Source organism: Tenrec ecaudatus, chromosome 2, assembly GCF_050624435.1.
Source record: "Tenrec ecaudatus isolate mTenEca1 chromosome 2, mTenEca1.hap1, whole genome shotgun sequence".
In the NCBI taxonomy this organism is placed as follows: Eukaryota; Metazoa; Chordata; class Mammalia; order Afrosoricida; family Tenrecidae; genus Tenrec; species Tenrec ecaudatus.
In genome coordinates this window covers 184,321,701-184,344,732 of record NC_134531.1, presented here as the reverse complement: position 1 = coordinate 184,344,732, position 23,032 = coordinate 184,321,701, and the positions used below count along the sequence as shown (strand labels likewise).

The window sequence follows — 23,032 nt, the reverse complement described above, 5'->3', positions numbered from 1 at the left end:
TGGAACCAGAGGAGATGGCATTGGAGCAGATGCCTCACGGGGCTCAGACCACAGTCCTGGCTGTCAATGAGCTGGTGTCAGGACCTGTGGCACAGGGCTGTGGGCAGGCTCACGCTGAAGATGGCCTTTCCCCCTGAGCCCCACCTCCTGGTCAGTTACATGCTCTCTCACCGTCAGCAGCCCACCCCATGACTCTTGATGTGTCACCAGAGAGGGAGGGACCAGAGCTAAAAAGGAGTCCACAGGAAGACACCACCCTCCTTTCAAAATAACTTCTTTGAGCATGCTGCCCCTGGAAGCTTCAGAATATTCCAGGGACACAGGTAAGTGAGAAAGGATGATGGATATCCCCTGAACAACAAAGGGAAATAAATCTAGTGAAAATCCAACCAGGACAACCCAAATAGCAACAGCAACAAAAGCCCAAACCACAAATTATCACCATCCGAGCCAACCTGGGGAAGGCTAACACTACTTAAAAACATCTGCATACATTTGAGTGCCTGCTTTTGTAATGTCTACTAGAAATCCCGCAGTAACAGGCTTAGGAGCCTCTACTTTATGTAAAGAAAGATTCTGATGCATTTGAAGGATTTTCAGAAAAAGAGCTGCTCTCAGTAGAAGTTTAACTGTTGTCCCATCTATGTATGGCAATGTAGTGTAGTTTTGCAATAATCAGATACTAAGCGTCCATCAAGAAAGTGAGAAATAGGCCCATGTCCTACTGAAGGATCCCCAAATCCCTGTAAGTGGAACTTTCCACATCTCCCCTGCACAGAAGGGTCAGTGGGCGTTTCCCTCTGGGGTCTGGCCAGAATTCTTTCGATAAATCTACTCCAATCAAGAATCAATTGTATCCATCCCCAGACTGTTGCCATCACGCAGACATATCCCAGTACAGATCGTGAAAGAGCTTGATAAGAAGCGTGAAGGGATGGGCAGGCTCCTAGGCACCGCCAACATCACTTCCGGTCCCCAGAGTGAGGGCAGCTTAGTCCTACATCTGAGAGCGCCGGGATGGGTGTACTGTAGATACACTGCATTTCGCGCATTGGTGCCTGTTGGTCTCTTTGTGTTAGATTGCCTCTGCCATCGCCATCTTTTCTTGGGATTCTTTAATCCTAACAAAAAGGGAAATCACCAAACTAAATTTGGTATCTTCTATACCTACTGTTTTTTAGAGAATAGTATACATCTACAGGCTCTTAATCATCTAAAGCTTTATATTTAGGACATTAAACAAAAGTTAATTCTTGAGAAGTTGATCAGGTAAGGCTCCGAGGGTGCGGGTGAATACTTGAAAACAATTCTGCATTGTCATCTTTCTTATGTGCTGGGCCGCATGGATTTCATCTTATCCGGGAGGATAAAGAAGATATCCTATTTATACGACAGTGCTGCAAGTGGGCAGTGTTTTCATATTTCTTACAGCCTTTAATTATTGCAATGTTTGTTATTAACAAGTAGAAATTATCTAAAGGATCTGAATTGTAGTGTTTCAATGTAAATGAAAAGGCCCAGTCTCAAAAAAAAAAGAAAATCCACAAAAGTCTAATTCAGAAAATTTGCATACATGGTTACTTATACTTTGAACCAGTTTAAAAATAGAAGTCAGTTGTTGGTTTGAAATCTCCTCATATTGGATCCAATAGCACTTCTGCTAAAACAAAACAAAAACAAGATCAAAATCCCATTTAGCTGTGGAAGAAGAGGGGAACCCGAACAAGAACAAACCACCCCACCAAACGCACTGCCACTGAGTCCATTCTGTCTCATATGACTGTATAGGACACAGTAGACCTGCCTGTGTGGGTTTCTCAGGCTGTAAATCTTCATATTTTTCCCTGCAGAGTAGCTGGTGGGTTTGAACAGCTGACCTTGTGGTTGACAGCCTGACAATATATTTTCAGGAGAAATGAAAGCGCCTAGTATATGTTCCTTGGCCTTGTCCAGAAGTATAGAAGATACAGCACAGGAGTGTTTTGTTTCTATTAACGCTGTCGGGGCTGACTTCCTCACATGCTCAGCATAATGAGTCTCTTTGCAGACATTTGAGAGCATCCTTCTGATTCCGAACCAGCACTTGCTTGCTATCCCCTTATTAAAAATGTACTAAGTAATCATTGAAATATCAAATATTAAACTCACTTCATTAAGCTGGGACTGGCCTTTATTAATAAACGATTTGTTTGCAGTCTGGGCACCAGGATCAATGTCCCAACCTAACAGACTCAGTCATCGCAGAGTGCTTGAGGATTGACCGCCACACCGGTTTTTGTTTGGATTTTCTCTTGCTCTTCTCATTGTGGTAACAGCAGGCGCGGAAGGGAATCCACGTCTCTGGAGCTCAGCATGCCAGGAGGTGGCCCCCAAGTGGATGTTGGGACTTAACCTAGTGGTTCTCAAGTAGAATTTGATATAAAATATTTTGGAGTGAAATTTCCTGAAATAATACTTTCCCTCGCTAGCCTGAGCTAGGTTTTATTCTGTTTTGAGCTCTTCCTCTTGATCAACAAGATGGCCGTGATCCTCATGTGTCGTGACTTGCTGTGAAATGCCTACAACCGAGGACAACTGTGGAAATCTTAGGGTGTGGGCCGGCTTCTTCCCCTCCAGTTCTTCCTTCCCTTTCCTTCTATGGCTCCTAGTTCTGGCCATGACACCTCTCTCCTGGAAGAATGCTGGACAGGGTTATAGGGGTTCGTGTGACCCTCCTGAAAGACAAGACTTTCTACTCCTGTAAACAGTTACAGTCTCAGAAATCCATAGCGACAGTTCTACCCTTTCCCATTCGGTTGCTAGGAGGCAGCATCAACTCGACGGCAGGGAGTTTGGTTTGACTGTTATTTCCCAGGGGTCCCCTGGGTCCTGTGGAGAGGGTCCCAGAAAAGGAAGAAATGTGGTTCATGCCTCTGGCTGGAGGAGAGGGAAGCAGAATTAACAAGTGGAGTCCGCAGCTTCTTCTTAGGTTTGCTAAGCATTGCCAAGGCCAATGTTGCTCGCTACAAGGTCAGATTGAGTTTGGGTGAGAGTGATCAGCGTGACCTTAGAGGTGTGACACTATGTGATCATGGCGGGATCGGAGCACAGTCATTCGTCCCGTCTTCTGTGTGTCAAGTACTTGCAATCTGTAGACTCCTGTCCTTATGCCTGCTGTTTCCTGACAACCTGCATGTGATGGGCAGTGAGGAGCAGAGGCCATTGCCCGTCCCATCCTTTAGGAAGATGGAAGCCCAAGCAGATACAGTGAGTTTCTAACTGCAAGCACCTCCAAAAGGCAGACAGCCTTTACCACTGGGGTAGTCCTTCCAAGAAGGGAGAGTCAATTGTCGACGCTGAGAAGTAGGAAATCCGCAGGCTGAATGGGAGGCTGCAACAGGTGATTCAAACTAAGTAGTAGTTGGTTTGTCGCTATGAGTCAGAATTGACTCGTTGGCAATGAGATGTGTGTGTGTGTTTTCTAATTAATTTTGAGAATGTTTTGTAGTCACAGGTTCTTCTGAGTGTGTGACAAAAACTTTAGGCCAGCTCATGGAAATAAATGCACCCGATTATGATTTGTTGTCTGCTCTGTCTGAGGCTTCCTGCCTTTTCTGCACCTCTTCCAAACTCAGCCACTCACTGGCTTTGCCACAGGCACCAGCCACATAGCCAGCCAGTGATAGAGCTGGACCTAGATTCCTGTCAGTGTTGCCTCCTTTTCTCAGATTGGGCTTCCATAAGCCCATCCTAATGGCTTTCGCTTTCCTCAAGCACAGGTAGCCGATTGGTTTGTGACCAGCCCTGCAGAAGTCTTGTGCCTAACCAACTCTGCATCTTGGAGTCTATGAGGTTGGAGAAGCCAAGTCTTTGGGCTTCTCCTGGTGACAATGTCTACTTTATGAAATCCATGGCCTCCATCTTCTTCTGCTCCCTGACTACAAAGTAGTTTTTCCATCATGGGTGCTCTGGGTTGGACTGTGTACCCCTCTGTCTACTTCCGAGTTTACAAAATGGCAGCCCTTTCTCTACACGAACCCCAAAGAAAGAGGGGCTTCTTGGACTGTTCAGTCTTTTATTTTTCTTTTGGAATTATTAGAATAAGTAAAAATATTGCTATAAAGTCTTTGAAAACTTTATTAAGCAAAAATATCACAATGTGAAGCTATTCTCAACGTCTCGTCTATCTGTAATTCAGTTTTCTAAGGTGCAGTGGTTCTCAAACTTCCTAATGCTGCCACCCTTTACTACAGTTCCTCATGTTGTGGTGACCCCTCAACCATAACATTATCTTCGTTGCTACTTTATAACTGTCATTTTACTACTGTGATGAATCGGGTGATCCCTGTGAAAGGGCCATTCAACCCCCAAAGGGGTGGCGACCCACAGGTTGAGAACCGCTGCTAAAGTGGGTGCTGCTGTCCCAGTAGCTGGCACAATCCTGCGGTGCTGCAGAAACAAGATACCTACACTTTATCCTGGGTTATGGGCTACATAGTACAACCCATTATAATTTCCAGGGAAAGGCTGAGCAATTTTTTTTTCCCTGAAAAGAGAGTGGTGGGCCAAATAAGTTTGGGAACCTATGTTCTAGGTCTCTACACTTCTGAAGACAGTGATTCGATCTCTCTAACCTTTCCCTGGAGAAGTTTGTGCTTTGATTTACACTGTGACAACATGGCAGTGTGGGCATCCTTGGGGGACTTAGATTGTGTGTTTTAAAAAACTATTCTTGAGCATGGGGTGGAGGGTGGATGGGTAAGTTTTCCCAAGGAAATCCTGGAAGAATGGACTGGCGCCTTGTTATGATGGGAAAACACATTCTTGGCACAACTGTTCTGTTTTTTTTCTCACCAGATTCAGTTTTCATTTTCACCAGCCTTCTTCATGGGAAGCCCCAGTGATTGTCCTGTGTCCTTTGAGAACTTTTATCAAGCTTTCCCTTTGGAGAGAACTTCCACAGTGACCTACCCGTCTGAGCTGACGCCTCTGGCTCGAGTGGAACTGACCCAGCAGAGGCCCTCGGAAACCACTGTTTGGATTGGACATTTTTATTTTTGAAGACACCCTGATGACACCAAGACAGCGTATTACCGAGAGACCTTGACTGCAGCCATCCTTTGACCCCAGGGAAACGTTCAGCACATTTTGTTTGGAATAGACATGTGTATAATATATATTAGGAAATCCCAGTTGAATTGCCTTTTGACTTCCCTGCCGTGGTTGCTAATGTTTAAGCAGGAGAGCTTGGCCTAAAGTTCGGATTTCTGATTTCTCTGGGACCATGAGATTATCTGGCAACGTGTCTCAAATTCCCATGGGGTGTCAAGTCCACCAGAGTTGAGCAGTGGCTTCTCCCTCTGGGCAGCCACAGTCCATGGTGCCCCCTGCTGTCCACACTTGCTTCATTCAATGAACTGATGCCGTCTGCCTCACCCTATAGGCATCAGGGTTTGGTTCTGGATCGATGCTTCCTTACTCTCCTACCCATCTTCTGTCTTCTACCTCATGCCAGCCAGCCTACCTGTCTACCTTGCACACTCTTTCACTATATGTGATGGTTAGATTTCATGTCAATGTGATGTATCTGTGGGAAGGTAGGGGTGGAGTCCAACCTGCTGATCAGGTCAGAGACTGGTGACACCTCCTTGGAGGGTGGTCTTTTTTGGAGAGATGCTGTGGAGAATGTCTGTGTCCTGTGTCTCACATCTGGGGCCAGTGGCCCATGTGGCCTGCTGACCCTGGGACCTATCAGTGCCCTGCCATGTTCCTGTGGACCTTGGATTCACGTGACTCTGGATGCACAGACCTGTGATCCCCCAGCTTCCACTTGGCCTTCCTGTGTGTGTCATGTGCTGGCAGCAGAGTGGTCTGAGAGTCTCGGGCCAGCATCTGACCCATGGACTTGAGTCGGACTGGGCAGGGCTGCTTTCGTGATAGAAAGATCTTCTTAACATACAAGGGTCACTGGTTTTGTTTCTCTCAAAAACCTGGTCTTACACATCTGATAATGTACACACATTCTCTTTGGGTTCACCAAGCATTTGAAACTGATAACGGGAAAATGAATATGTGTTTTTAAAGAAGAGATAACACAATAAGAAAACCTACCTTTGACAATACAGATTACGTTAGGAAGTCAAGGCTGAGGGGAAACCGGAGAACAATGACATTCAGTTCATTTGATCTGAAAAGTTACCACCCTCGAGACATGGCTTGACTTTGATCTGTGCCATATGCCTTATTGCCCACGAGGAGGAAACATTCCAGGTTTTAGAGTGGCGGGCTGTAGGGCAGAGTAAAACCCTTCCTCTGACACCTCTGAAAGAATATTTGCAATCATCTCGCAATAGCTGGTGCATGCTAAAAAGGGGCCCAAAGAGCTGGGGAGCGAAGGATGAATCACAAAACACAAACGTAGCGAAGAAGCTCTTCTTTGGAGAGAAACGTAGTCAAGTTAGTTTAAACTATAATTTTTACCTCTCTGATACTGGTAAAACCACCAGGCGATGTCTAGGAAAAAGTAAGAAGACATTTTACCAAATCCGTTCATCAAAAAAGCAACACACACTTCTATTTTCCATGAAAATGCTGCTCTGAAGTGGGCCTGTCCAGCTCCACACAGGCCTTCCCATTAGCAGAGCTGGAACGGACCTTCTCCCTGTCCTCTTCCCATGGCTGGAGCAGGCAAGAGCAATGGGGTGGCCCCCCGGGGCCCATGGCTCCCAGCATCGGCTCACGGAGCATGCCTCAGCCATGCAGCCATGCGGCCTGAGGAGAGATGGAATGGGGCGTGGTGGCAGATGCACGATGCGGATGGGTCCTTGGAAATAGTGGGTGCTTGATTTGAAGATACCCTCCACCAGGAACCAGGAGGAGACCCCCGGGAGCCCTCCCTGCTAGCTTGAGGTTAGAGGTGGAATATCTTCAGGGCTTAGTTACTCCTTCAACCAATTGTCCATGAAACTATGAACTATGCATACCGTTCACCACCCATCTGCGAGCTGGTTGTGCTGTGGTGTGCGAACAAATGATGCTGGACGTTATGCCGCCATATTTCAAATGCCAGCAGGGCAGCAATGGTGGACAGACTTGAGCGGAACTTCCAAACTGAGACAGACCAGGAAGAAAGGCCAGGCAATCTCTTTCTGAAACCTCGCTAGCAAAACCCCTGTGGATCACAGCAGAATCTTGTCCGCCACAGTGCTGGAGGCTGAGCCTTCTCGTTTGGAAGGCAGTCACATATACAAGGCTGCCACAATGAACCGACTGTCGCAGAGACCATTCAGGAGAGAGTGATGCCCCATTGGTTGAGCAAGGGGCCCCCTGACGAGTCAGACCAACTTGACAGGAGCCGAACACAGCATGCACATACTGGTGGCTAACAGAGTTTTGCTCGCTGCTCTCTCGGAGCTCACAATCTGATGGCCTACAACACCCACAGGTGCTGGCCCCTCTCTTCTCTCTAAGAGCTTGTAAAACAACACAGATGCAGACAATGCAAAGGGCCGTTGTGTGAAATAATTGGCACAACAGGCCACGTGGGCAGAGTGGACACAGGCTGATCCTTTATGCTGTCGACTATAGAACCTGTGACCCAAGATAAAATGAAATAAAAAAGCAGACCTGGGAACCTGAGTGCGACCTCAGGAACTTTCCTGCAGGCCCGTTCAAGGCTACTTGCTGCACAGCCTGGGTTTCCTCTGTGCACCGTTGTTAGAATCTCCTCTTGTCCTTCCTTACCAGCACCCCGATCAGGAGTGTGTAGGCAGGTCAGCCACTGCCTTGCATGTGTTTTAGCCACTCTCCCCAGTACCAGATGGAAGGGCTTATTTTCGGGTGACTCTTGACAGTGATAGAGAGTATATATGGGTATCCCTGCAAGGGTCTCTGCTTTTGGCCCCTGACCCGAGTTTTATGGTAAGAATTAGTATATGCATCAAAAATGAGGGACCCTCTCCAGGAACTGGATGGACGCAGTACCTGCAACAACGCACTTGGATCTGTGGATGTCTAGGAAGATGGCACAGGGCCAGGCCACATCTCATCCTGCTGCACATCAGGTCACTGAGACCTGGGACTCATTTAATCGCAACTAATAGCAGCAATTGGAGCCTTGGTGGTGTAGTGGTTGAGTTGGACTTCTAACTGCAAGGTTACCAGTCTGAAACCACCAGCCACTCTGTAGTAGAAAGATGAGGCTTTCTACTTCTGTAAACCATTACGTTCTTGAAACCCACAGGCAGGGCTCTACCTTTTCCTAGAGGTTCTCAACCTGTGGGTCATGACCCCTTTGAGGGATCGAATGACCGACCCTTTCACAGGGGTCGCCCGATTCATAATAGTAGCAAAATTACAGTTATAAAGTAGCAACAAAAATATTTTTATGGTTGGGGGTCACCACAACATGAACTGTATAAAGGCTCAAGGCATTAGGAAGGTTGAGAACCCCTGTCCTGTAGTGTTGCTATGGGCCAGCATAGATTCGATGCCAGTGATGATATTTTTTTCAGGTTTATTAACCACAACTGTACACCCTGGTTGCATAGTGGTTAAAAGTTGGACTACTAACCTTAAGGTCAGCGGTTCAAAAGCACCAGCTGCTCTGTGGGAGAAAGACAAGACTTTCTACTCCTATAAAGAGTGACAGTTTTGGGAACCCACAGGGGCAGTTCTAGCCTGTCCTATAAGGGTCACTATGGCAGTGAGTTTGAGGGTCTTACCTTTGGAACAAGAACAACTGTAACCATTTAATTGCCCCATCCAACTCCCTGATATGATAGGATTGTCATAGGAATTTGGATGGACCTCCTTTGGCCTGTGCTGACAGATACTGGAACAGAGAACCAAAGGTATGCTCTCTGTTCACTTGGAGCTCATAAACTGACAGGGAGGCACTCCCATATAGCCTCTGGTGCCTAGAGTCATTGGCAGTGATTTAAATGAGTGCAGGGGATGGGGCTTTCAACACCGAGTGGTGGGGACTGAAACTGGAGAGCAAATGCCCATGAAAGGGAACAGCCGTTATTCAGTCTGTTGGTGTCAAGCAGCAATGTACACCCGGAGGCCAGACATTTTTATGTTTTGAAGAGAGTTAGAGTTAAGAGATAGCTAATGATGTGGTATTGATTGGCGCCATGGGTCCAGCACAGAGAAAAGTGGGCTGCTAGTCTGGACCGCTGCATTGACAAATCACCCAGGGCTGTGTCAACATGGCCGAGACCACGAGAGGAGGAAACCCTCACTGAATGCTGCCTGGACAGCAGGAGGCTACAGGGGGGATGTCAGGGAACAATTTATGTGAGTCTGGAAGAAAAAGGGGTCAATGGAAGAGCCCATGAAAAGCACAGAAGCCGGAAGGACCATGACAGAAGCTCTGCTTCCAGGAATGATGAGCGCTCCTGAGAGAAGAACCAGGATAGGAAGACCAGACAAATCATCTGTCCGAAGTCTCAGGAACGACCAACGTAGCCACCCCCTGAGAAGTCACGATCCCGGAGAGAAGAACAGCTGGGTGGTTAGTCTGACAGTCGGCGATGCCTTTCACCTGGCAGCGCATGTGCTGACTCACATGTTGGCACGGGAGAGGAGGTCAAGAAGCAGAACAACAAGAAGGTTCTTCTAAAAGCAAAGAACGTTAGCAAAGCTTTTGGAACCTTAAGAGACCAAGGAGGGAAAAGTTGGGCATTGGTCCTGCTAAGGCTAAGCCATCCAAGATTCACACAAACAAAGGGAAGCATGGAGAAATTAACCCCATAGCGCAGGATGTGTATGCTAATCCATAAGTGACAGAGATTAGCAAGAACTAAACAAAAGCCACAGCCCAAAGGTTGCTGAGTCAAATGGAGATCTTGGTAGGCTCTAAGAACTGAGAGGATAGCTATCGACTTCAGGATCTTCTCAGGACAAGAATTCCTGGTAAATGTATGGGATTTCAATCTGACCTCTAAAAGACTGTACTTCGGACGAAGGGCAATTTAGAAAGATTGATTTCTAGCCCCCAACAGCAGAGTCTCTGTTTGAATTTAATTTATAAATGCCCTATATATTTTTTAATACTAATGTCTACCACTCAACTACGTTGTCCAGATGTTAAAAGATAAGACAAAGAGGAAAAAGGGGATATACTACCAGGTCTGCCAATGATCCAAACCCTAAAGCATGGGCTTTAAAATAACCATGAACACGATTCCCCGTCAGAGAAACAGAAGGGAAAGATATAGAAAGGGGGGTGGAGGATGAGGGAAAGAGAACACCACCACACAACTGGAATCTACTTTCCAAAAAGCCCATAAAGAAGGCCAGAGTTCAGAAATCCGCCATTTGAAATTAGCAACTCGATACATGGATTCAAGAGTAAATCAAACCAGTTCCGGCTCCTCTGGGGAACTGGGTCCCTGATGAGACAAAGTGGTACCGAAGCGTCTCCTCATCGACAGAGATGGCGCTGGAGATGAACGAAGAATTAATCTGCTCTTGAAAAATTTCATTAAATGGTGCAACTCTGGATCCCAGGCGGAGGGATGTAGCCAGGACCAACGTAGGCAGAGCACCCTGGCACTGTGTGAATTTTCAATGGGTAAAACCTTGCTGGTATACGATATGAAAAATTTACAAAGAAATAGAATGTACATCGCTGGAGCCCTTGGAGAAGAAATGGTGACGTGCAGAAAGCAAATTATTCCAGCAAAATGAATACGAAAAAAAAACAAAACCCAAGAGTATGATGCTTTAGCAAAAGTCATCCAGCTTCATCCAAACAGGCCTGAAACGTTAATGGAGCTAAACAGAGGCTCTGGGCAGAGAATTAGAGCATCGTTCACATAGCAAAGCAAGTGTTGAAGATAAGCTGGAACTGAAGCTTCCAAGTACCATCCACGCATTTCAGCAAATGCTGGGAAATGATGAAAACCTCTCAGAAGTAGAAAAGCTCAAGAAGCAAGCATGGAAACAGAGCCTAAGCCGCAGACCAGCCAATCTCGCACCATCCCCAGAATCCCGAATAGCTATACAATCTTAGTGTGTATAGAAATGTTTGTGTTCTTTGAGATACTTAAAAATTTCTGTAGTGAAATACTTTAGTTTAAAAGCAATGTACATTTTATTTGCATTTCTACACACAGCAGAAAATGACTTCAGTACAGACTTGCTTTTTATCTAAATTCGTTTTCAGTCCCAAAATGATCAATAAGTTGTTTTCAAGCAGGAAAAAGAAAAGAAAAAGAGTAAATCAAACAAAGGCGGCTTCAGAGACGCCAATAGAAAGGACACAGACTAATTAATGCAGGCAGAAAGGCTCCAATAAATGTGCAATTGGAATTCCAAAAAGAGAAGAGGAAAATGGTGCTGAGGCAGTAAGTGAGCTTTGAAAAATGGGTGAGGATGACTCTTAAATCAAGCCTCCGATTTAAGGATCCTACAAACTCTATTCTGGGTGAACACAAAGAGCACCACACCTAGGGAACGTCCTGTAAGAGGGCTAAAAACCTCCAGTAAGAGACGGGAAACCAGACTGTGACTGAATACCTCTTGCAAGTAAAAATGCGCAGAACAAGTGGAAGTAAGCGGATGGGAAATGAGCATCATGGAAACCAATGAAGAACAGGGCCATGGCTCTCTTAACATCAGATAAAAGAGGTGAGATGTTTTGCTGGAGATACAAGGGGAGTTTCCATAACATAAAAGGCTCAATTAGTGCCCTGGTGGTGTATGGGTTACTTGTTGGGCTGCTAACCTCAACATTGGCAGTTCAAACCCGTCAGCCCCTCTTCAGGAGGAAGAGGAGGCTAGCTGCTCCCATAAAGATGTACAGCCTCAGAGATCCACAGGGGCAGTTCTACTGCGAGTTGAAGTTGGCTTGATGACAGTGAGCAAGTCAATTTTGGGTTTAGTAAGATAGCTTGAAAATATATGAAAGGTAAAGGCTGACAGAAATAAAGGAAAGGATAGACAGAGCCACATCGTTTTAGATTTTAAAATACCTCTCTGTAACAGACAAAATGAGCAAAGTCAAGTATAGAAGATCTATACCACATAATCAACACACTTGGCCTCCTTGTCGTGTCCACTGTGCCCAAAACCGTGGAGGTAGTTTGCAAATGGTTGAAATATTTGGCTAGTAATGGAAAAGTTGGTAGTCCACCTGGAGGCCCTTTGAAGACAGGCCTGACAATTGGTTTTTCCAAAAAATCAGCCATGGAAAGGGTATGCGCAGGGTTCTGCTCTGGCACACAGGGGCTTTCCTGAGGCGGAGTTGATGCTAGGACAAGTGGTTGCTACCCAGGCGGCAGAGGATGCACACACTCTTTTCCAAGCATATAGCACATTTCCCAAAATGGATCAGCTTCTGGGCCATCTGCTCAGCAGAGTCCAGAGAACTGTAATTATTCACAATGTTTTCCGTCCACAGTGGAATTAAGCAAGAAATTATTAGCACAAAACCAACCCCCAAACTAGAAACTTCCCAAATGCTAGCAGATTAAGCACTGCCTCTTTACGTCAGCCGCGTATCAAAGAAGAAGCCCTGGTAGAAATCAGAAGATATTTTAAACTAAATGATAATGAAAATATGACACCATAAAACTTGTGGGCTGTTGTCGCAGCTGTACCCAGAGGGAAATGTAAAAGAGCACGACATTGCAGAGCCGCAAACCATGTACAGGACAAGGATCTCTGCGTCGGATGCTGTGCTTCCTCTTGCCATCATATTGCCAGTGTTTCCAGTGGGCTCATTGGTAATGTTGCCTACGTCTGCTGGCTATGTTAGAGACTTTATTAGTGAAGGCGTGCTGGCAGTTGAAAATGTGACCCTTTCTCTCCTTTGGAACAGGTTTGATTTGCTTTCAACTCCCTCCATACAATCAGTGGTAAAGATCCTTCTCGGGACCCGTCTGGAGTGAGAGGGAAGAAGCGAGTCCCATTGGTACACGCCGTCGGTTATGCTCTTGCAGCTCAGCATGGAGGTGAGTCAGAAGCCCACTCCGCGCACCAGCTCATCAGCTCAGAATTTTATAACCTGACGATGAGTCCCAGCAGTGCCGAGATTTTCTGAGCGTTCTAGACATCCCTCCCCCCCGGCCCCAGTCTTCTTGGTTCAATAAAACTCAAATCATGTTTTGCTCCAAGCATTTGTTCTCTTAATCTTGAAGCCTTCCTGCCCCATTTAAGCAAAATTGAATTTATACATTTCTCATTCATTTACACCTCAGTCCTGAAATTGTTCTACACACACACACACACACACACACACACACACACACACACACAAAACAAAACAAAAATCCCAAAACCCAGTGCCAAGAAAAATCTCTCTGTGTGGTTACTATTTTCATTAGAGGGAAAATGTTCAATATCAGATGCCTGGAAATGCTTCAGTCTATGGTGTTCTTCCCTCCTCTGGCCTTTCTCCCCAAATGAGGTTGTCTTTCAATGTGGTCTCCTGGTGAACGTAAGGGCTGGGGTGTGTGCCTAGGAAAATGCCAACCACCCCTTGTAAGTTCTTGGGAGCAATGGTGGTAGTGAAATGTAACAGCACTATGATGCTAAACATGATGAACACAGTATTGTTGACTTGTACATACATGTGTATGTGTACACATATACAATACACACATGCATATACATACATATATACATACACATGTATATATACCATAGTCATAAGGAGTCCTGGTGGCATAGTGGTTACGAAGTCAGCAGTTTATTGATCCACAAGGTTAGCAATTCAAAACTAGCAGCTTCTCCGAGAGAAGTTGGGACTTTCTACTCCTGTAAAGAGTCACAGTCTTGGAAACAGACAGGGGTTGTTCACCCTGCCCTAGAGGGTCACTGTGAGTTGGCATGGACTCAATGGCCATGAGATTACCATAATCTTCCTTTTCAAAGTTCACAAATTCAGCCACACGGATTGGGACGTGGGTCACAATGCAGTCCTAGAACTGCACTCTCCAGAGTGTTCATAGCTGTGACCTTGGGGAAGCAGATCACCAGGTCTGCCTTCCTTCCAGGTGGATTCAAAGCACCCACCTTTCACCTGGGACTTGAGCTCCATCCAGAGACTCCCTTGTAAACAGGGTAACATTCACACATTTCCCTCAAGTTTGAAAAAAACATGGTGACTTCAGGAAAGTCTGGCTGTGAGTCATTCAGGTGGTGGAGCTGGGGGAAAGGTGGTACCCAAAATAATGTTGCACAACATGGAACAAGCCCACCCACATCAGGGATGCTCATGCATCCTCTCCCCGTAAGCAAAATGTGTGTCCAAGTCATTTAGTCCCTGGTCTGAGTGCAAAGAAGACATGTCTGAGTCTTGCTATCACTTTTCAGAGGCAGATAACAACTGCTGTGAGTCAGGATTGAGGCCATGGCGGTGGGTTTCAGTACGGAGTCCAGGTTGATGGTTCAAACCCACTGGCCACTCCACCAGCCACCAGAGAAAGATGAGGTGTAAAGATATGCACACAGCCTTAGAAACCCCAGCTAGAGTGGTGATACGCAGGAGCCAGCTCGATGGCAGTGGGGTTTGGTTTGGTTTTGCCTGGGAAAGAATGCCCCAGGAGAAGAACTTTTGGTGATTTCCACAAGTCCCTTGGCCTTCACAGATCTAGAGTGAAATTAGTCAAAGGAAGCCCAAGGCCATCGCCAGCCGGCCTGTCCCCAGCCAGCATTGTGCAGCAGCTGGAACATCACAGCTGCTTCCCTCTGAAGCCTGCTGGAGCCCGCCTTGAAGTACCAGCACGCAGGGACAGCCAGCTCAAGAGCGGGTCTGCCCTCAGCCTGGAAGAGAGGTCACGGCTGCACATGGCAAGGGCTCTGGGAGACCTCTGCAGGAGTTTATAGGGCGTATTCCTCTGCTGGGAGGAGGAGCCCATGCCTGCTGCACACAGTAAATGCTCCCTGAAAGGTGGGTGTTCCTCGAGTCCACCCAGAGGTGGCTCAGAAGAAAGGCCTGGCCATCTATTTTTTAACAAAAAAAATTGGGCATTGAAAACTCTTCGGAGCACAGTTCCACTCTGATGCACACGGGCGGCCCCAAGGCTGAGTTGCCTTGGAGGCATCTGCAGTTGTTCAGTTTGCGTTTTCACAGAGGAGCTGATATGACCATTCATTGCCGTCCAGGAGGAGGAGGGTAAAGCAATGTCTGGGGGGCAAACAGTTGTGTCATTTTAAGACGGAGCAATGACAGCTCAGAGAGCAGCCCCAGGCCTAACACACCACGCCCCCCCGAGCTCTTTGAAGGGAGGGAAGACCCAAACACCTGGCCACAGCAGTCCTCGAGGACAGGCCAGACCTGCCCCGGTGGCTCTCAGAGACGGTCCCTCTCCCCGGGACTAGAAGCCCCACCTTTCTGCTGGAACGGCTGGGGATTTTCAATGCTGACATTGTGGGTAGCAGCCCGGCGGTTACCACTGCACCACTAGGAAAGGGACAGTAAAATGCTACCTGAATAGGACTTGGCTCAGGTGAGCAGAGATTTTCTCATATCGTTCTACACAAAGTTCCTGTGAAGTGTGGCCAGCCTAACTTTTGAGCGAGAGTAGTTCACTGCTATCAGGGGAGCAGGGCAACCAGTGAAGTGATGGCTTAGATGGCTTCCAGTAGTGGGCTTGCTTTGGGCACACATTTGGAAAGTGATGCTCAGGAGCCGCCACTGAGACCCCGCTTCATCGCACCCTGCTGCTGTTTTAGAGGAGCTGCTGTGTGATTTTGCTCCAGGAGCCCTGGTGGCATAGTGGTTTATGTATCGGGCTGCTAACCACAAGGTTAATATTTCAAAACCACTAGCCATCCTGCAGAAGAAAGATGAGGTTTTCTCCTCCTGTCAAGAGTTACAGTCTTGGAAAGTCACGGGGGCAGATCTACTCGGTCCTACAGGGTCCCTGTGGGTCAGCATCCATTCACTAGCAGTGAGTTGGGCTTTGGTGTGGGTGTGGAGTCCCTCAGTGGTGCAGAAGGTTAACACCCTTGCAGTTAACTGGAAGGGCTGAGCAGAGTCAGAGGTGCCTTGGAAGAAAGGCCTGGAAGTCTACTTCCCTCAAACCAGTCATTGGACACCCTATGGAGCACGGTTCTACTCTGACACATGGCGGTTCTCGTGAGTCAGAATCAATTCTATAGCATTGGGTTTGGTTTTTCTGGCGTATATTTATGCCAATTTCGTGTGCCAACACTCCTAAAACCAGTCTCATGGGATTGGTTTAACCCCTGGAATCCCATCTAATAACCTGTCTTTTGAGGTTAGTGTGAAGATGAGGTTCTGTGCAGTGCATCTCAGCAAATGATCACAAACAGGGAATTCACAGAGGTTGGCCAGGCGAGCATCCTCCGTCCAGACTCAGTATCAATGCTTGCTCGTACTAAGTGCCTGGCCTGGTGGGCTCAGAGAGCATGCTAATGACTTTGGAATTGATCTAATCATCTCATAGACCCTAGCAGGCATATGGTTATTAGACTCATCTGAGCTATAATCGTACGTACCCACCAAGTAGCTCTGTGTCTGAAGGAGCCCAGATGGATGGAAGTACTAGGCACATAGTAGGTGCTCAGACACGCGATTCCCATCTTGTGCTGCACAGGTCTCCTGTGAGACACTGTTTAGGACCTAGACCCTAGGTCAGGGTGATGCATTTTCTGATGAGGCTAGTTCATTGTATGCACTTCCTTTTCAACAGAGGAAGAGCTTCTTGTTCTGCAAGTGCCTCTGTCCAGTGGCATCCAATTGCCATTAGCTGGCTGGAGTGGCGATTACCATTCTCTATGCGTTTCAGTGGACATCCGCAGACCTAAGACTCGGGATGAAAGAGTATGTGGCAGCGGGTCTACAGGCAGCCACGGAACGGGACATCCACATCATAACGGACAGTCCTGGAACACAATTCCTGCCTCTGCTCCCCCAGTTATTATGTGGCTCCATGTTCTCTGCCCTCAAGAACTCAAACAGTGTGTGTGCGTGTGTGCGTGCGTGCGTGTGTGTGCGTGTGCGTGTGTGTGTGTGGTGGTGGCGGCGGTGGTGGAGGTGGGGTTATTTCTCTGGTCCGTTTCTTAGCTGGAGAAGGGAATTGGCCGCTACCCTCACCTGGAACAAGAACTGCTAAACGCAAAGACAGTGGCCAGTTATCTAAGAATCCCCGCCTGCCTGCCCAGAGGCGGGGAGAGGATGGCAAGGTAGCTTCCTCTCTAAGACCCAGCGTGGAAGCCTCTTAACTGTGCACTTAATAAATGAAACCTCGGCAGACACACCTTGAATTATTAATGACGTTATTCAGCTCTGATTGTTTTCTTCTTTTGGGGAAAGGTTATTCACTCAAATGCCTTTGATTAGACTGTCCGATACATCACAATTGGGCATATTTTATGTGCAACTTTATGGTGATAATAGTTCTGTCTCATTTAGAAGCAAATCAGACATTATGAAGTTCGTGATTTATTCATGTATTGATTTCTAGAAATGTCAGCGCATCTCACATCCCGTCAACGAGCCCGCGGCGATCGGTGGAGGGCCAATAAAAATGTAAAATGAAACCGTCATGAAAAGGAAGCTCCTGGCTGCTCCCAAGCCCTGCTGCCTCTTTGCATAGCTTCAGGATCAAGACCACGGGGTGGGGTGGGGGGCTCCCCATGGCCCCGTCCCACAAAGGAGATGCTTGCTGCCCCAGGAGGAAGCTGTGTTTGGGGGAGCAGGCTCCTGCTGTGTGACGTGAAGTGAAAAAACAAGGGCTGAAGCGTGGGACATGGGGTCAGGGTGGGGCTCCAGACCCCAAATCCTGGAGAAAGAGGTGGCTAAGGGATGGTTCTCTGTCAGAATCACCCTCCCACCCCAAACCTACCTTCTCCCTGCTGAGAACCACCACCCGTCTGTCGCCTTGACGCTCTGTGCTGACATGCATGGACTCCGTTGTTGGAAACTATGCCACCATGCTTCTTTCTCTCTCTCTCTCTCTCTGTCTCTCTATCTCTCTCTCTCTCCCTAGTCTTCTCACCACATTTCTAAGTGCACAGGGCTCACCCGTGGTGGACAGGTTTCAGCAGAACTCCCAGACTAAGACAGACTAGGAAGAAAGTATTGCCAATGAAAACACAGCACAATGTTGTCTGATGTGGTGTGGGAAGGTGATCCCTGGCCGGAGCAGAGCGGTGATCTTCAAGACGGTGCCGACCAGGCAGTGCTTTGTTCTGTTGTGCAAGCAATTGCCACTGGACAGACAGGTGTGATGGCCACGGACAACCACCCACCAGGGTGCTGTGGAGGAACCTTCAGGATCAAGCCCAGCTTCTCTGACCGGCAGTGAGGATGAGACCCCGAGAGAGCAGTCTACTTTACCAGTGTGGTTTCCCACCATGCCTGACCCGAGTCCTCTGCACAGGGTCTACTCGCAGGAGAAACCCATCTTGGCCATTGACTGTCAGCTGGGTAGCCTTTCACCCTGCTGTTGAGCAGGGCTACTTGCCCTGAGCCAATGCCCAATACACTTACTGTCTCTAACAATTTCTCAGCAGGTTTCAAAGCTACCTTTTGGGGTTGCAGTTTCCATGTCCATGTAGTGTGCCTTTTTTTTTTTTTTTTTTTTACTTTTCATATCCAACTCCTTCTAGGATGTTTCACATGCACTTTGCTCTCAGTATGTGCTTAGTAAACACTCATTATGTACGAAAAGTGTGTAGAACTACAAGGAGCTAAATAGCTAATAATTTAAGGTCTCAGACCAGGGCTCCTCAAACTTTTTAAACAGGGGGCCAGTTCACTGTCACTCAGACCCATTGGAGGGCTGGACTATAGTTAAAAAAAAAAAACAACCATGAACAAATTCAGATGCACACTGCACATATCTTATTTTGAAGTAAAAAAAATGGGGCAAAAATACCCGACAGGCCGGATACATGTCCTGGGTGGGCCGCATGTGGCCCACGGGCCGTAGTTTGAGGACGCCCATCTCAGACAGTTGCCACGGGTGATTTCGAGAATATAAAGCTGCTTGTTTGAACGTTCAGTTCAGAAATCACAATCTGGCAACCCACAGAATACAGTAAGATCTCACGTCTCTTAAATGTGAATTTTGATAAATTTAACAGTCAGATTATTCCACATAAACTTATGGATTTTTGTTGTTGGCAGGTCCGTTCTGATCTATAGCGACCCTGTGCACAACAGAAGGAAGCATTGTCCGGGCCTGCGCCCTCCTCACAATGGTTCCTGTGTTGGAGCCACTGGGTCAGACCATGTTGTCAAGGGTCTTCTTTTTCGCTGCCCCTCTACTTTACCAGGCATGATGCCCTTCTCTAGGGATTGGACTCCCCCAATGACATGTCCAAAGTATGTGAGACAAAGTCTGACCAAACTTGCCTCTAAAGAGCACTCTGGCTGTACTTCTTCCTAGACAGGTTTGTTTGAAACCTGTTTATTGAGTGACCCTGTTGGCATTTGAAATACCAGTGATAGAGCTTCCGGCATCACAGCAACATACCCGTCACCGCAGTAGGACAGACCGGTGGATTTTTGGTTTCTCTTTAGAAAGTTGAAGCTATGACCACACTGAAACCACAGTTGCAAATGCCACCTGTGATTGGAGTATAAGAGCAGCTGTCCACTTTCAATGGGGCACGCACTCTCTAGTAAACCACAGACCCCACCTCTCCCTATCGCCTCCCTTTCACTGAGACCAAAGGACTGTGCTCTTTGTCATTGCTCATTTACACCATCTGCCTGGGTTTGGGATCCCTCTTTTAAGAGACCCTCGTTCCTGTCTCACTTGATGTTTTGCCAGAAGACTTCTGTGCATATTGCGATGCTCTAGAAACATGATAAGGGTTTCATTTGACTGGATCTCAAGCAACACCGAGGAGACAGACTGTCCTCTGATTAGAGAGAAACTCCATCCAGAAGCAGAACCCTGAGGTGTGCACTTCTGTGTGGTAAACCTCACACATGTCAAGAATGGGACCCACTGGCTCACAGGACCGTTTGAACCTTAGGATTTATAAAGCACTGTTCATAGCCCATAGCCCCTGCGAGGTATTCCCATCTTAGAGTGTTCGTAAAAATGCTGCTCGGACAGAAGAGGTGGCATTTTCTGAGCACGACCTGTGCTCAGAGGTCTGACAGAGACTTTACTTCCATCACTTCATTTAATCATTTAATGGCTTTGATTTTTAATAGTTTTATTGACACATACTTCACATATACAATTTAACTATCCAATCATAATAAGTCTTGTGCAATCATCACCCAATCAATTTCAGAACATTGTCTTCTAGTACTCATTATTGTTAGCGCCAAATATCCCACGATCCTCCCCTGCCAGGCCCCTAGGCAATGATCAATCTAGTTACTGTCTCTACAGATCTACCTACTCTGGATTTCATATACAGAAAATCATGCAAAACACAAACAAGAAGCAAACCACAACCACCCCATCCCTCCCCCCACCCGAAAACAAAGCAAAACTAAACCAACAACTGTGACCAGACAAAACATAGAAAAACCTTAATAGAAAAGAACACAGAAGATATTAAAAACTGAAACAACTTTAAAATGGGTCAAAGGGACATCAAATGATAAGGTGTTGCATTTCAGCCTAGCTACATCTGCCATAATAAACTTTGCTCTCTGTCTGATAGCAAGGCTGCTCACATGCCTGGACTATGGTCAGAGGAGCTACAATGAAGGCTTAACCCACGTGAGGACTCTGCACGTGGATTTTGAGTTTCCATCATCATCCAGAGCCTTCTGCAAACCAGGTGTCCACAATTAAAGCTCAGATACCATTCCCTCCTTTTTAAAATTTTTATTTGTTAACTGGCATTTTATTGGTTGTTTTGAGGATCAGGACAGGGAAATTAAAGACAATTTGTACATAATTCCTCCTCTTCTTTTTGTTCAGGGTCACACTGGCTATCTTTCTGATGGTTGGGGTGGTTGCCATTCCCACCTTTGGATTTGGATTTTATTTTATAATCCTTGGATCACATAGACTGGTGTACTTCTCCCATGTGGGTTAGTTGACACCTCACTTAGATGGCTGCTTGCTTCAAGACCAGACGTTTAGACCCTGAATGCTGTTCTTTCTGATAGGAAGGTACCATTTGTTTTTTCACCACACTCTGCGCTCATATCGTCAGTGATCTCTTCATGAGGGCAAGCAATGAGTAGGGCCACGTCATAAGAACTAATTGTTCTTAGAGTGGGGCTGGAATTCAAGGCAAGCCCCAAGTCCATTCATATACTTATAGCTTATATATGTCTAGTGGCATTGTTATCACTACATTATCATGGTTTTAAAATATGAAATGCTTATGGGAAAAATATTATCATTACAATTTTAAGAGAAGAAATTGACCTTTAGATTTTATGAGACACCCCTGAAGTCTCAATGACGGCGACGAGAAGAAGGTGGCTGCTTAAACTAGGATCGATGGGTAGTTGTCTGGGTCCACCCTGGCCACTCCTGAGTCTTCATGGTTATATCTCTGACTCACACATCATGGACCATGTCTTCCCATGCAAGTCTTTTAAGCCTCGTAAGTTTTCAGGGGCCAGCTTGAGGTGGCAGGACAAGAGAGCCCAAAGAGCTCAGGGAGTCCCTGCACGCCTCTGCTTCAAGCTCCCCACCAGCCTGGCATTTCCAGTTTACATGCTTTCAACACAAACACACTCTTGGTGACAAGTTGTATGGATCACGGAGAATCTGCCATAGAGACGCTTTTATCCTGTTCCCTCATTTTTCAGATGTGATTACTGAGGCCCAGGAGGGAACCAGAAGGCCACTGGCCACCCACTGGATTACTGGCAGTAGAGGATTAAACACAGACCAGTTCTTTGGACAGTTGTTAGTCTAGTGTCCCTTCCACACCACCATTCACTCATTCAACAACCAATTACAGGCTCTCCCTGAGTTACGACATGGTTGAATGATGACAAGCAGCACTTACAACTGTCTCCCCCTGCCTGGCCCCCCATCTTATTGTGAATCACTGTGATTCCTAGTTATCTCAAAGCAGGGGGTTAGAGTGAGTGAGATTGTAGGTAATGTGTACAACATCCAATGCTGTAGCTCATCACTTGCTGATGTCATCATTCTCCCATATTCACTTGCAGATGTTTAGCTTCAGGCGTTGCTCTTTATAAGGAAAGGGAAGTATCCGACTTACATCAGAACCAACTTACAATGGAGTTGGTGCAAAGAAACCCATTCTAAATTGGGGGCTACCAGTGTGGTGAGCCCTCGAGGTGTCAGATACTTTTCTCCTCATCGGAGATAAAGCAGTGAACAGAAACGCAAGCATGGTGATGGGGCCAAGAATGAAAATAGAGCTAGGTTAGAGAGAAGTGGGCTGGGATGGCACCACTTTATACAGGCTGCTCAGGCAGGGCAGGGTGGTGGCCCAGTTGAGCACCACCAGGAAGGGCTTGAATCCCTGCTGTGCGTCTTGCAGCTGGTGAACCTGAGCAAGTCCCTTCCATCCTTCAAGGTGCACTGTTCTCCATCATAAACCTGTTGCCATAAAGACCAGTCTGACTCACAGTAGCCCCAGGCATGTCAGAGTGCATCTCGTGAGCATCAGCCTTTGCCTTTTCATTTTGTTGTTAAGTAGATTGCCAGGCTTTTTTCCCCCAGATTTGAACTTCCAGTCTTTTGGTTTCTAACCATTGACAACACCCAGGGGCTCCTTCAATACCAATAAGCACCCATTGCACAGTCTGTAAGGAGCCCTGGTGGTGTCGTGAACTACACACTGAGGTGCTAACCACAAGGTCAGCGGTTCTAACTCACCAACCCCTGAAAGGGAGATTGATGAAGCTATCTACTCCCAAAGAGATTTGAAGTCTCAGAAACCAAAAGAGACAGTCCTACTTTATCCTGTGGGGTTGCTATGAGTCACAATGGACTCAGCACAACAGCGAGTTTGGTTTGGTTGTTTATGGATGCAAGGAACTGCTGCCTGGAAAGTGCAAAGGCAAGAGGCGCTCAGATAAGTTCCCTCCCCTCGGTGGAGGGAGTCCTGGGGCTCAGCTTCCTAATGAATGTGCTTGAATGGCTGTGAGTGGGGTGCACTTTAT

General features: G+C 46.9%; 1 protein-coding gene and 1 pseudogene across 2 annotated transcripts in view; one reads left to right on the top strand and one right to left on the bottom strand.

Annotated features, from left to right (window-relative positions):
• Positions 1-23,032, bottom strand: part of KCNIP1 (potassium voltage-gated channel interacting protein 1) — a 73,014-nt gene that overhangs the window by 14,574 nt on the left and 35,408 nt on the right. The window contains exon 1 of one of the 2 annotated variants that reach the window (XM_075543206.1): positions 6,460-6,487. The exons of the other annotated variant lie outside the window; for it this stretch is intronic. The gene's annotated coding sequence lies outside the window, so the exon portion shown is untranslated. Of the gene's footprint in view, positions 1-6,459; positions 6,488-23,032 lie in introns of those variants that run through there. 2 annotated transcript variants of the gene reach the window in all.
• LOC142438911 (THO complex subunit 7 homolog) lies at positions 284-11,061 on the top strand (annotated as a pseudogene).